This window comes from Bufo bufo, chromosome 6 (genome assembly GCF_905171765.1).
Source record: "Bufo bufo chromosome 6, aBufBuf1.1, whole genome shotgun sequence".
NCBI lineage: Eukaryota > Metazoa > Chordata > Amphibia > Anura > Bufonidae > Bufo > Bufo bufo.
The window spans coordinates 223,311,178-223,327,472 of record NC_053394.1 but is presented as its reverse complement, the minus strand read 5'-3'; positions in this window follow the sequence as shown (position 1 = coordinate 223,327,472).

The following is a 16,295-nucleotide window of genomic DNA, read 5'->3' as shown; positions in this document are numbered from 1 at the left end:
TGGTCCGCAAAAAAAACAGATGACATCCATATGGCATCCATTTTTTTTTTTTGCGGATCCATTGTAATAATGCCTATCCTTGTCCGCAAAACGGACAAGAATATGATATGCTTTATTTTTTTGCGGGGCTACGGAACGGACATACGGATGCGGATAGTACACGGTGTGCTGTCAGCATTTTTTGCGGACCCATTGAAATGAATAGGTCCGCATCCTATCAGCAAAAAAAATGGAATGGACATGGAAACAAAATACGTTCGTGTGCATGTAGCCTTACTGGATGGTTATGCGAGGACGACATATTTCCCTTTTTGCATTGGCAAACTTCTGTTGAGCACTCAGCACATGGATTGTCTGTAGGATTATCTTCTTAGTGACATGGGAGGGTGTAGGCAGAGACCAGCATCAGGCATCTAGTATCTCTCCATAGGAGTTTCTGAGGACATTCATTCCAAGCATTATTGAAAAAGTATTGTCTTGAACCACAATGATGCCTTACTGTGGCAGTCTTGTGTCTGCTACTTGAAGAGTTGGTTCCCAGTATGGATGCACGAGCACTGGTTTGCCATCGCTAGCCATAGTGTTCAGCCAGGATTATGGTGGCTGCAAAAGCAGTTGACTGTCCCAGTATTTTTCAAATGTGGCTTGCAGGATGTTAGTGACTTACGAGTCAATGTCCAGGAAGCTGACAATGGGAACCCCATTGATCCAGAAGACCACTCCAGTATGGGGTCCTACATACCTGGCTATGTAGACTAGTTCTGCCGGACCTGTAATTCTTCCTCCCAAGGGAGGTCCTTGATCTTGAGGGAAGCCCTTTTGAATAGCCAACACTGCTGTCCCACATGACTATTTCTGTACCAGTGCCTGCAAATTGGTCTTTCCATGCCATCAAAGCAGTTGGTAGGAAAGCTCAAAACCAGCAGTCTAAGTGACTATTCAGACCATACTTACGGTTTTGGTGCAGTTCTTGTTATCTTGAGCTCCTGGTGTTTGCACTAGAGTCCCTGGCCCCGATGGGTCAGCTGCCAACTATACTGGGACTATCCTATGAGGTAGCAGTCTGGTTGTTCACCTATGGCAAAGTCCAGATTCATGTGCAGGAATTAAAGGGGGAATACAAGTGGAGCGCCAGAATAATGCCCTTAGGATTTAACTCTACGCTAAATCAGTTAGTTGTTAAAGTGGGTCCACACTCACTGATCCGTAACATCTGATTTAGGGTCTATCCACAGAATGCCAATGGCCAATTCTTTGAAATCCAAGAAGGAAGTATCAGGATGAAGGACAGATAGCATTTTAACTGGCTCTTTAAATGGGTTGTCTGCTTTTCTTATAATGATGACCTATCCTCCAACATTTCTTTTCTAAAAAAAGCTGTACTAGTGTCACGACTGTGACTGATCCAGACAGGTCTGGGAGGAGAAGGTTGCAGCGACTTGCTACTTGCGATAGCTTGTGAGGTTGCTCCGTGGTTCAGGGTATGTCATCTGGGTTTTGCCTTGTGAACCTTTTTGTCCTGACTGGGAGTTTGTAGGCATCCTTCTCAGGTGAGTCCTGTCTGCCACTCCCAGCTACTATATTAGTTTTAGTTTCACTTGCAGTCATTGCCAGATATAGTCCTTACTTCCAGTGCTACTCTGACCTTGGAAGGAGATCGTTTGATGGTGTCACTGTGGAGCTCTTGTCCGGCGTGGACTGTCATGTTTGGGATCGCCTTCTCTGCTCGTGACTGGATAAGTCTATCTCTGCTGTTGTTTGTTTGTTGCTGTCTTCCCCTGTTGTTTTCCTAGACGTGAGTGATGGTGACTAGCGCTCCCATCGGCCTTTCCCCTGTCCAGTCTTGTTAGGGCGACTGAGGGTTTAGGCATCCTGCTCGCCACACGGGTTCACACCCCGTCTAGGGTATCAGGGCAGACAGGTGCCAGCTTAGGGTTAGTCAGGGGTGGCCATTCTATTTCCCATCCGTAGATAAGGGTCCCCCTTCCCCTCCGTCTGGTGCGACACGACTGCTGCTGGGATAGCGGTCGTGACAACTAGTCCTGCACATGTAAGTTGAGCAGAAGGTGGGTCAGTCCCTGGGCCTTTTGGTGTCTAAAAGAGTTCACGCCAGCCTTGATGTATGGAGTTGTAACTATGGTCAAGGACAATACATGTCGTTCACAGCCCACTGGGTAAATGTTGTTCTGGACCAAGCACACCAGTAACATGGCCAGGTGATGCCAATGCCGACTCCTCATTATAATGCTGGGATTTCTGCGCAAAATTCCTTCTCTGCCTCCACATCCTTCACCTTGTTCTCAGCTTCCACTGTAGGCACAGTTAACAATGGTCCTCCATCATATCATTTATGCAAAGCTAGGTGTTGTCATGCGGTTCTGCACCTCGTCAGCCTGGCCGAATGAAGTCACACCACGGAGGAACTGCTCCTCGTCATCAATAAAGAAAAGAAACACCAACTGTCTCCTTGCTAACTGGCCATTGGCATTCTGTGGATAGAATCATGGTTACTGATAATGGGAAGAGCATTTTGTCTGCACTGAATCAGGGAGGGCTGACCCATGCGCCCTGCATGGCGCACATCTTGAATCAATCTTATTGTCACCCAGTTCCTCAAGTCTTCCACTGAACTGCAAGAGCTGATAAAAATGTTCAGGAAACTGTGCATGCACTTTAGTCAACATCACCTGACATGCAACATTTCCATCCATTAGAACCCAACTCTCCATGTGTTAGACTTTCTGTACGAGCAGAGGAAGGCAGTCAATGATTTATTAATGCTGCAGATGGACAAGTACTCCCCGATGTAACTTTCACATTAGCCCATGGCAGCTCACGTGTGACACGTGCCGTTTGCTCAGGCCCTTTGAGGAGGCAGCTTTATTTGTCAATCAGCAGAACTACGGGATGAATGATGTCATTCCACTCCTTCACATGGAGGGGATGCTGACAAATCTGGTTGGTAAGCGGACAAAAGACGTAACACCTATATTTCATAGCCACCTGAGCCCTGAGGAGGATTAACTGGCAGAGGATGAGGACCTAAATCCCCAGGATTTTTATACAAAACTAGGTGGTTTATCTGCCCAAGCGACAGGAGAGGATCAGGAGGGGGCACAAGGAGCTTTTGGGAGTCGACTAAGAAGACGCAGATGACCCCGACAGACCATGGCAGTATGAGGAGATGGAGGCACGGGAGCCCTTCGAGTCCCTTGCACAAATGGCCAGAGGCATGCTGTCATCTTTGTGTACTGACAATCACATTGTCAGGATTCAGCAGAGGGATAGCTGCTGGCTATCCACGTTGTTAAACCCTCAATACCTGTCAAAAATGGGGGCTTTTTTAGACCTTCTGAGAATGATGCAAAGATGGACTACTATAGAGACAGGCTATGTAGTCAGTTGGTCGCTGCCTATGAGCGCCATCGCCCATCCTAAGGAAGGTCTGACCAGGGGGATCCTCTGCATTCATGCTTCATTGCCATGACTTGTTGGGGGGAAGGCGGAGCAGCACCAGCTCTAACTTCAGTAAATTTAGTCTGGAGTCTATGATGAGCAGTTTTATTCAGCCTCCTACTAAAGAAACCACCCAGCAGCAGCAGGATATGCAGCATAACCTTAACCAGCAGGTGGTGGAATACTTGGATTGCACCCTGTCACCCATGATCCAAGATTCCCTGGACTACTGGGCATGCAAAGTTGAAGTGTGGCAACAACAGGCCGATTTTGCCGTGGGCTAGTAGTGTGGCATCACAGCAAGTGTTCAGTTTGGCAGGGGGCATAGTTTCCCCTAAGAGAACTCTCCTTTCCTCCCAAAATGTTGAGAGACTAACCTTCATAAAAATGAACTAGGCATGGATCAACCAGGATTTCCAGACGCCAGTGTTTAATGCAACAGAATAGATCATACTGTTTACTGCCACAACGGAATATTCTGAAAAATTGTCTGTTACTTCCGGACATGTCCTGCTGGCCACCATTCTGATGCTGCCACTGCCTGATGCCACCTGCCTCCTGCCTCTGCTGCCATTCATACAATGGGGATTCTTGGCCTACTGATATGTACATGTAAATTTTTTTAAAGAATATGCATGCCACTGGGCCTTGCTACTATCACACTGCTCTTGTTAGGTGCTGCTACTACTCTGATCTGCCACTATCTTGTGCTGTATGCCACTGCTGCTGCCCCCCTCCCCACTCTGTCATGATGCCTCTATTTTCTCTGTTACTTGCCCCCATCCTCACTTTTGTCACTGTTTACTGCCTCTGCTGTTGCTGCTACCTTCCCTGTTCTGTCATGGAGCTGCTGTTTTCCCCATCCCCACTTTTGTCACTGTTTACCCAGCCACTACTTGAATCTCTTGGCACTGCATGGCTAAGTCCATGGCGATAAATTAGACCTGAAGCTAACATAGCTGTACTGATGCCAGTAAATCTACAGCTAACCAAAGGGATTAAAAAGCATGTGTTTGGCCTGCCACAACATGCATTAAAAACCATTTTTTCTTCTTCACAACTTTATTGGCGCTGACTCTATTTCTTGACTTTGTTCCACTAAGGTGCCATTTGACATAGCTCCTGAGGGGCACACACAGGTTTTTGGCTTTACTAAAGGGTGCTGTATGATTTTCTTTTTGTTTAACAGAAGGGAATAACTATAAATTTTGGTGCACTGAACACAGTGATTTAGACGGTACGGCACAGTACCTACAGAACGGATTAACTATGAATGTGGGTGCACTAGAACGTAATGCAGTTTACGTGCCTTCACACTGAGAATGGGCCACCAAGTGGGATGAATATGATTAGGCAGAGTAGCCTGGGTATATATGATTTTTCACAATTCGTGACGAATGAATTCGGAATGAATCAAATTTATTGTCAAAGTTTGGTGAATTTTATGAATTTTCTTTCAGAGCAATAAAGGTTGTGATAAGCCCACAGCAAGCAGTTTTCTTGCACACACAGATGTAAAATAACAGTTGTTTTGAGTAACAGTCTCTTGAAAGACACAAAGATATGATCCTGTTCATAATACTAACTTTGTGCAGTGTGCCCAGAGGAGGGGAGAGAATAGTAACAGTAGTAGTAGCAATAATGGAGGCTGTAGTTACTCACTCTGACACTCCCTGGGTCGTACAGTGATGAGAAGGGTGCACCTTTCTTCCCTTTGAGACATTCTCTGGCTTTGGGATGGTGATGTTAGATTTTGAGTTATAAAGCACAATTCCCTGAAACTTGGGGCAATGATGCACTGTGATGTTGGTGTTGTTAGTACCCACAATGATGAAGCCAGGTCTTATACAACAAGTCCACTGTACTTCACTGAGCCTGTTCAATAAATGGTTCACACAAACACTGGCAGGTTTTACAGTTTTCATATGCAATAACCAAGGCAGTAAACAGGAGATAGAATATCTTCCCTGTGGTCTGCACAATCTTCTCAAATCAAACAAGGTGTACAACTGATCTATCTCACTATATGAATCTCTGTAGTATCCTCAGAGGAATATAATCTCTGAACAAAGGGCCTTTTCCGCCTTTCTGATATGTTCAGAAGCATGAAGTTTATCACTCCCACCAGTGTACAGAGAAGTCTATAGCCGGGAATATAGATGGGATACTTTTCTCTGAAAAAATGCTTTACAACCCTCCTGTAAGAAATGTCACTGTCCGGGCTTTGAGATTCTCATACTCGGTGTAGCCACGCTGGGAGAGACGCATTGCTGTTCACTTCAGATGGAAAAAAATGACAAATATTTTAAAAAACAAATATATAGCACTATGTTGAATATAGTGCTATATATTTGTTTTTTAGAATATTCGTGATTTTTTTTCCATCTGAAGACATGATTCCTCCCTGCTTAAGTTGCTTGTGGGCCAATGACTAATTGGCCCACAAGCAAAAAGCAGGAAGGAATCATGTGTTTAGATGGAAAAAATGACGAATATTCGATATAAGGAATATATAGCACTATATTCAAAATATTTGCAAATTCTCAAAGTGGAGATATTCGCACATAAAATTAGTTTTTTGAATATTTGCGCTTAACACTAGTTGTGACGTCATACGTCACCACGCACAGGATTTTAGCGGAGATATTCAATCAAGAGGGAGGCAGGCGGCCCGTCGCGAGCAAATGGAGCAGGCGAGTATGATATTTTTAGTTTTTTACATTATTTCAGGTTAAATCGATTCGCTAACACGAAGCACGAGGAAATTCGGCTTCGAAGCAAATTGAAATTATCCTGGTTTGCTCATCTCTAATTATATTCAAGAACTGACTGTTTACCTAAATGAATGTGACATTCTGACAGATCTCTCTTCCTCACCTGTCTGTCGGACAGAATGTATTGTAACAAGGGTTGAGCGAACCCGAACTGTAAAGTTCGGGTTCATACCGAACTTTAGGATTTTTGGACCCCGGACCCGAACTTTTCAGTAAAAGTTCGGGTTCGAGTTCGGTGTTCGGCGAGTTAATGGCGCTATTTGAAACGCTGCAGAGCAGCCAATCAACAAGCGTTTAACTCATGTGCCCTCAGAAGCCAACAAAGCCATGCCTACTAATTGCATGGCTGTGATTGGCCAGTGCAGCATGTGACCCAGCCTCTATATAAGCTGGAGTCACGTAGTGCTGCACGTCATTCTGCTATTACTAGTGTAGGGATAGGATGCTGCTGCTGTGAGGGAGAGAATAGGAAAGAATCTGTTATCAGAAGTGCTCATTTTTTTTACCCTGCCCTGAGCCCAGTGACAGAGAAAAATAACTCTTATCCGTCTGTTAGTTAGGTGGGCGTCGGCAGCCATTTTGTGCAAGTTTAGTGAACCAGCACAGCATATGTGCATTTGTGACAGTCAAATACAAGGTTTATATACTGCAATTATATTATGGATTTAAACAAACACCCATTTTTTTGCAAGACCCTACATCTGGTGCCTTTGCTGCATTTGTCACAGTGAAATACAAGCTTTAAATACTGCAATAATATTCTGGGTTTAAAAAAACACCCATTTTTTGGAAGACCCTACATCTGGGGCCTTTGCTGCATTTGTCACAGTCAAATACAAGTGTACACTGCTGTTATATTCTGGTATTAAGAAAAGACCCATATAGGGTAAGACAATTCATTTGCGGCCTTTGTTGCATTTGTGACAGTCACATACAAACTTTAAATACTGCAGTTATATTCTGGTTTTAAAAAACACCCATTTTGTGCAAGACACGACATTTGGAGCCTTTGCTGCATTTGTCACAGTCAAATACAACCAGTCAATACTGCAGTTACATTGTTGGCTGACAAATTAACATTTTTTGTGACCGTGAAGTAATTGTATAAAATTTGCCTGTCACACTGCTGTGTGAACTCAAGACATTTTTCCTCTTTATGACATCGGCACTGCCTTACTCTCAGTGAACTTAATTGTTGACTATTGGCGGTTACATTGTTGTCTGACATAAACCATCTGTTAGTTTGGTGGGTGAACGCAAAGAATGAGGAGAGCGTCAAATAAGGGACTTGGCCCCGGTCGTGGTGCTGCTGGTGAAGCTCCTGTTGCAGGGAGAGGACGTACAAGTGAAACACCTTCCTCAGGTGCGAGTAGGCGACAGAACCTTCAGCGTTATTTGGTAGGGTCGAATGCGGCTCTGCAAATGGTGAGGCCAGAACAAGTACAGGCGATAGAAGATTGGGTGGCTGACAGTGCCTCCAGTTCCTTCACATTGTCTCCCACCCAGTCTCCTGCTGAAAGATCAGAGTTGGCACCTGCAGCCCATGGCAATCAGTCTTTCACCTCACCACCTTGCAAATCAGCCAAGCAGTCTGAGCCCCAAGTCATGCAGCAGTCTCTTCTGCTTTTTGATGACTCTGCTAGCAGGGTTTCCCAGGGCCATCCACATAGCCCTGCCCCAGAAGTGGAAGAGATTGAGTGTACCGATGCCCAACCACTTATGTTTCAGGATGAGTACATGGGAGGACCACCGCAGCACGTCTCGGAAGATGACAAAACACAGGTGCCAACTGCTGTGGCTTTCGAAAATGTGCAGACGGACAAGGAGGGCAGGGGCGAAGACTGGGTAGAAGATGATGTGAAGGACGATGAGGTCCTCGACCACACATGGAATCAAGGTCATGGGAGTGACCTGTCTTTTTCGGAGGAAGAGTCGGTGGTCGCACAGAGCCATCAGCACAGCAGAAGAGGAAGCAGGATGCAAAAGAGGAGCGTCCGTCCCCTAGACAGTACGCCTGCTAATGCCCACCGCATCAAGGGACCGAATACACCAAAGACAGCTCGAAGGAGTTCCCTGGCGTGGCAGTTCTTCAGACAATGTGCTGATGACACGACACAAGAGGTTTGCACGCTGTGCAATCAGAGCCTGAAGCGAGGCACAAACATTCTCAACCAGGCATCTAAGTGCAAAGCACAAGCTGCAGTGGAGTAGACACCTCAAAAACCAAGAAAGGTCTTTGGCTCCTCCTGCTTCCTCTTCTGCTGCAGTCTCGGCCTCTTAATCCCCCTCTGGGCAACGCCACCACCTGGGTCACCAAGCATCTCCACAATGTCCCATGGAAGCATTCAGCTGTCTATCTCCCAAACACTGGAGCGAAAGAGGAAGTACCCCCCCTACCCAGCTGCGATCCCTGGCCCTGAATGCCAGCATGTCAAAATTACTGGCCTTTGAAATGCTGTCATTCCGTCTGGTGGAGACTGAGAGTTTTAAAAACGTTATGGCAGAGGCTGTCCCACAGTACGTCGTGCCAAGCCGCCACTACTTTTCCAGGTGAGCCATCCCTTCCCTGCACAACGAATTGGGGGACAAAATTAGGTGTGCACTGCGCAATGCCATCTGTGGCAAGGTCCACCTAACTACGGATACGTGGACCAGTAAGCACGGTCAGGGACATTATATCTCCATAAAAGCACACTGGGTAAATGCAGTGGCGGCTGGGCCTGAGGCGGATAGCAGTTTGGCGCATGTCGTTCCACCACCGAGGATTGCAGGGTGCTTCAGTTTACCTTCTGTTGCTTCCTCCTCCTACTTCGCTTCCTCATCCTCTACCACCTCCTCATCCGGTCAGCGTAACACCTTCACCACCAACTTCAGCACAGCCAGGGGTAAACGACAGCAGGCAGTTTTCAAACTTATCTGTTTGGGGGACAAACCCACAATGCTCAGGAGCTGTGGACCGGCATGGAACAACAAACCGATGAGTGGTTGGTGCCAGTGAGCCTCAAGCCCGACCTGGTGGTGTGCGATAATGAGCGAAATCTCGTAGCAGCTCTGGGACTGGCCGGTTTGACGCACATCCCTTGCCTGGCGCATGTGCTGAATTTGGTGGTGCAGAGGTTTCTTAAAAATTACCCCGATATGTCAGAGCTGCTCCAGAAAGTGCAGGCCGTTTGTGCAAGCTTTCGGCGTTCTCACTCTGCTGCTGCTCACCTGTCAGTGCTGCAGCGTAACTTCGGCCTTCCCGCTCACCGCCTCATATGGAACTCCAAATTGCACATGCTGGCCAGACTGTGCGAGCAGCAGCAGGCGATAGTGGAGTTTCAGCTGCAGCACGCACGGGTGAGTCGCTCTGCGGAACAGCACCACTTCACCACCAATAACTGGGCCTCTATGCGAGACCTATGTTCCTTGTTGCGCTGTTTCGAGTACTCCACCATCATGGCCAGTGCTGATAACGCTGTTCTCAGCGTTACTATCCCACTTCTATGCCTCCTTGAAAAAACGCTTCTGGTGATGATGGAAGAGGATGTGACACAGGAGGAAGAGGAGGAAGAGGGATCATTTCATAGGGTTTCCGGCCAGTCAATCACAAGTGGCTCCGAGGGTGGGTTCCTGCACCCACAAATGCCAGGTACACAATTATCCAGCCAGGGCACAGTTCTGGAGGATGATGAGGTGGAGGTTGAGGAGAAGGAGATGGAGGGCGAGGAACCGTGTTCATAGCAGGGTGGCACCCAAACCAGCTCATGGCCATCACTGGTGTGTGGCTGGGGGGAAACAGAGGACACAGACGATACACCTACCACAGAGGACAGCTTGTCGTTGCCTCTGGGCAGCCTGGCAGACATGAGCGATTACATGCTGCAGTGTCTCCGCAATGACCGCCGAGTTGCCCACATTCTAACTTGTGCTGATTACTGGGTGGCCACGCTGCTGGATCCCCGTTACAAGGACAACGTACCGTCCTTAATTCCATCACTGGAGCGTGATCGTAAGATGCGTGAGTACAAGCTCACGCTGGTAGACGCTCTTCTGGTGGCATTCCCACCTGACAGCAGGGGCACAGTGGAAGCACAAGGCGAAGGCAGAGGAGGAGGAAGAGGTCGCCAACGCAAATGGGGCACCACCAGCACCTCAGAAGGCAGGGTTAGCATGGCCGAAATGTGGAAAAGCTTTGTCAGCATGCCACAACAATCAGTACCACCAGCTGATATGGAACGTCTTAGCAGGAGGCAGCATTTCAGCAACATGGTGGAGCAGTATGTGTGCACACGCCTACACGTACTGAATGACGGGTCTGCCCCCTTCAACTTCTGGGTTTCCAAATTGGGCACATGGCCTGAGCTTGCCCTTTACGCCTTGGAGGTGCTGACCTGCCCTGCAGCCATTGTATTATCTGAACGTGTGTTTAGCACGGCAGGGGGCGTTATCACAGACAAGTGGAGCCGCCTGTCCACAGCCAATGTGGAGAAGCTCACGTTCATTAAAATGAACCAGGCATGGATCCCACAGGACTTGTTCGTACCTTGTGCAGAATAGACATGTACAGGTGAAACTCGAAAAATTAGAATATTGTGCAAAAGTCCATTTATTTCAGTAATGCAAATTAAAAGGAATTGCATTAATGCAGCTTAAAATTAGAATTTTGTGAAAGGGTTCAATATTCTAGGCTCAAAGTGTCACACTCTAGTCAGCTAATTAATCCATACACCCTGAGCAAAGGGTACCTCAAAATTGAGACTTTGGGGTTTCACAAGCTGTAAGCCATAATCATCCAAATTATAACAAATAAAGGCTTAAAATATCTTGCTTTGCATGTAATGAGTATATCTCATATAGTAGTTTCACCTTTTAAGTTGCATTTCTGAAATAAATGAACTTTGCACCATATTATAATTTTTAGAGTTTCACCTGTATACCGGCCTTACCCAGTCATTGTTATAATACAGCGCAATTGCTCATTGTTGTACTTTTGCATACATTGAGAATTTATTATACATAGAGACTTCCAGTGTTTCCCATCTTTGAGTATTTTCTTCATTTTGGTGAAGACTACAACATTTGTATAAGTTTTTATAGAATATTTAAAATGTTTTATTCATAAGTGATTTTTACTCAAAATGTTTTTAAAAAAAACTGTTCATTTTATATATATATCACATTGATTTAGGTTTAAGAAAGCATTTGTGTTGATTTTATATGGTTTCAACAAAAAACGCAATAGAAACGCATCAATACCGCAGGTGCGTTTTTTGCGTTTTTGGGTGGATTAATTTATTGACAACCCTATTACCATGTTGGATGGAAAATTAAATGAGAAAACAATTGCTTATGGGTTGAATTTGAAAGTAATTTCAAGTATTGCATCTCTGAGTTTGGAAATTTTTATATCCCCTATATAAGGGCACAGATATGGAGGACAGTTAACCACTGAGGAAGGGACCATTCAGAGTCCCGAAATGCGTTTAGGTTTGAATTCTCCATTTGAACATAAAGGCAATCGCAACTTACAGGAATTATTTTAAAGTTCGTGATAATCTATGATCCGGAACTACGAATGAAAGCACTGACGCTAGTTGGGAAAACACGTGTATAAAGCAGACGTCGGCAAAGAATATACAAACCAAGATAGTCTTGGAACTTTCGACATCACAGTTCGAACCAACATATATCGACTTAATATGTGCCTCTGGTGAAATATTTGACACTCACGTAAGTTAGCAGGAGTGCGGGGCCCGGTGCAGCTACCACGCGGAACTCCGCGATATACACACCGAATTCCGCCCGTGATCGATCCAGGCTTGTGAGTATAACTACCGTGCAGAGGAAAACGTAAACTATCTGATGGTTGTGGTGTTCGATTTTTCATATTTACACAAGTTGTTTTCAATATGAGAACTGATTAGATACGATTCTAAGGCTATGTGAGTTAGAATACCACGAATATTCCTGATACTATATTGTGGAATTGTATATACTTTTGATGCAAACATTATCTGAAAATTGCGATTATTATATTGATTGGATGAAAAATTGCAGTGTGATTAGTTTTATGGTGGATTGAACGAATCCTTTGCAATACTCTATATCTATTCCGCACAAGAGATTATTAGAGTGGACTGCTGTATTTTAAAGTCTGGCCAGACTATTTATTGTATTGATATTTTAGAGTTTTTAAATGTTTTAGTATACCACTAATACTACAATTTATCAATAAAGTACCACCCACATCAGGTAATTGTGAGTGCCCAGCTTTTTCTTTATTATTGCTTTTTTATAGATTGGGTGAATCTGTTGGATGTGAGCACCCATCCGGGGGACCAGACGCAGTAGTGCCACTTTTACACATTTTTACCAAAAATACTTTTAACTTTTCCCACTCTTTTGGGGTGTACCCTAACAAAAAATAAAAAAAACTGAAACCAAAAACCAGTGTTTACTACCTCGTCCTCCTCCACCGCCGCGTCCACCTACACTGCTACGTCCACCGCAATGAAAAACCCCTGCTCTGCATAGGTGACAGGGAATTAAATTAGTAAAATTTGTCTTTCATTCTATCCTTCTGCTTTAATAACTTGTCCCACATTTCAGCTCGATCACATTGCAGCCATTGACCTCCCTTGGATGTGGTATCCCTTTCTCACGCTCTCTCTCCGGCGTGAAACCCTGATTCGCCGCTAACCGTGATCAACATGGTAGGCGCAGAAAAGAACATTAAAAGTTGATAGAGAAGATATCCAATTGAATCGTGGATGTCACGGGGACATGCGATCAGGCAGAGGTTATCTAGAGTTAACAAAGCGGCAGCAGGGCCTCTCCTGTCTTACGTTTCCAAATCCAAAATACCACAGTGACATTCCCTATATTATTTTTTATAATTATTCCAATAACAGGGCATTTTAAGAGTCCTCTATTGTTATTTATCGTCACTACCTCCCCGAGTGGGTAATTGCCACTTCGGCTTCAATAATTTGCCCAAACATTTATATTTCAGGGTAAGGACATTGGAAGACCCCCGCAGCACGTCTCTGATGATGACAAAACACAGGTGCCAACTGCTGCAGCTTTCTGCAGTATGCAGACCGACAAGAAGGACAGGGGTAAAGAGTGCGTGGAAGATGATGTGGAGGATGATGAGATACTAGACCCCACATGGAATCAAGGTCATGCAAGTGACCTGTCAAGTTCAGAGGAAGAGGCGGTGGTCACACATAGGCACCAGCACAGCAATAGAGGGAGCAGGGTGCAAAAGCGTCTGTTACATTCTTGGCGTGAATAAACTGCTGCTCTGCATAGGTGACAGGGACATAAATTTCAAAAAATCGTCTGTTACATTTTACCAATTTTGCCGTATACAAACCCCTGCTCTGCATAGGTGACAGGGACTGAAATTTTTAAAAATGGTCTGTTCCATTGCTGGGCGACATTAACCCATTTTTGCCGATGAAAAACCCCTGCTTTGCATAGGTGACAGGGACTTTGAAATTTTTAAAATTCGTCTTTAATTGACGCGCGCTACCTCCTTTCATTCGATCTTTCCACTTTAACAACTTGTCCCACATTTCCGCTCGATCACATTTCAGCCATTGATCTCCCTTGGATGGGGTATCCTTTTCTCACGCTACCTCTCCAGCGTGGAACCCTGATTCCCTGCTACCCGTGATTACCATGGTAGGCGCAGAAAAGAACATTAAAAGTTGATAGAGAAGATATCCAATTGAATCGTGGATGTCACGGGGACATGCGATCAGGCAGAGGTTATCTAGAGTTAACAAAGCGGCAGCAGGGCCTCTCCTGTCTTACGTTTCCAAATCCAAAATACCACAGTGACATTCCCTATATTATTTTTTATAATTATTCCAATAACAGGGCATTTTAAGAGTCCTCTATTGTTATTTATCGTCACTACCTCCCCGAGTGGGTAATTGCCACTTCGGCTTCAATAATTTGCCCAAACATTTATATTTCAGGGTAAGGACATTGGAAGACCCCCGCAGCACGTCTCTGATGATGACAAAACACAGGTGCCAACTGCTGCAGCTTTCTGCAGTATGCAGACCGACAAGAAGGACAGGGGTAAAGAGTGCGTGGAAGATGATGTGGAGGATGATGAGATACTAGACCCCACATGGAATCAAGGTCATGCAAGTGACCTGTCAAGTTCAGAGGAAGAGGCGGTGGTCACACATAGGCACCAGCACAGCAATAGAGGGAGCAGGGTGCAAAAGCGTCTGTTACATTCTTGGCGTGAATAAACTGCTGCTCTGCATAGGTGACAGGGACATAAATTTCAAAAAATCGTCTGTTACATTTTACCAATTTTGCCGTATACAAACCCCTGCTCTGCATAGGTGACAGGGACTGAAATTTTTAAAAATGGTCTGTTCCATTGCTGGGCGACATTAACCCATTTTTGCCGATGAAAAACCCCTGCTTTGCATAGGTGACAGGGACTTTGAAATTTTTAAAATTCGTCTTTAATTGACGCGCGCTACCTCCTTTCATTCGATCTTTCCACTTTAACAACTTGTCCCACATTTCCGCTCGATCACATTTCAGCCATTGATCTCCCTTGGATGGGGTATCCTTTTCTCACGCTACCTCTCCAGCGTGGAACCCTGATTCCCTGCTACCCGTGATTACCATGGTAGGCGCAGAAAAGAACATCGAAAGTTGATAGAGAAGATATCCAAATGGATCGTGGACGTCATGGGGACGTGCGACATGGTGGAGCAGCATGTGTGCACACGCCTAAACGTACTGACTGATGGGTCTGCCCCCTTCAACTTCTGGGTCTGCCCCCTTCCAAATTTGGGATATGGCCTGAGCTTGACCTTTACTCCTTGGAGGTGCAGGCCTGCCCTGCAGCCAGTGTATTGTCTGAACGTTTGCTTAGCATGGCTGGAGGGGGTTATCACAGGTTATATTTCCCAATGTTTTGGGGTCTACCCAAATTTAAACAAAAATAAAATAAAAACTAAAACCAGTGTTGGCTACCTCCTCCTCCTCCACCGCCGCTTCCACCTACACCGCCACATCCACCGCCTCCTCAACCTTCTACTCCATAGGGACCTCCACCTCCTAGATCAATATTATTATTTTTAATTTTTACGTATTTTATGTTATTTTAAGTCATTTCCCTAACCACATTTTGCTGCCATTTGCAACCCTCTAGCCTTTTCCATGACTTTTTTACAGCCATTTTACTGCTCAAAAGTTCGGGTCCCCATTGACTTTAATGGGGCTCGGGGTCAAGTTCGAGTTCCGAACTCAAACTTTATTGTAAAGTTCGGCCGAACCCGTTGAACCCGAACATCCAGGTGTCCACTCAACTCTAATTGTAACATTAACTGCAAGGGTAAAAGAGCAATAGTATCAGGCCGCAGTTTCACACCAACTCCTGAACTACTGATTGACGCATCAAATTAAGTGTAAAATAATTTTAACACCCTAAAAGTGTGTAGAGAAGTGTTCTGCTTCAGCGAATTGTGGCCTCAACGGCGAACCCTTTTTGGGTTATTTGTTCTTGACCTTTATGGTGTGATCACCTGTAGTATTTTTTTTTAAGCCCGAGGAGCGTGCTTTCTTCACCCGTGCAGCATGCCATACCGCACTTTCATTCCAGAAGCAAAGATGGATGGAATTACTTATTTATAAACTAAATATACCCCAAAACTGGTTGTATCAGATCACACTTTCGTTACAAAATCAAGGATGAATGGAAATACTTTTATATCAACTAAATACACCCCAAAACTGGTTGTATCAGATTTCAACTTCACCCCAGTATCAAGGAGGAATGTATGTACTTATATATCTGTAGTGCCCTGGAGCAGGGGGTACTTTGACGTTTGGACATTTGTGGACATTTGCCTGTTTCCCCTATGCAAAGTTAAAACTTTTTACTTTATTTCTTTTGAAAGGGTTAACTTATACTGTTTATTACAGTGTTACTACATTATATATATATGTTGTGATATATCTTGTTGATTATCACTGTATTTGCAAGGCTCTGTGGAAAGGGTTAATGAATACTGAGAGACTGCTAGGACTTTGAATGAGAAA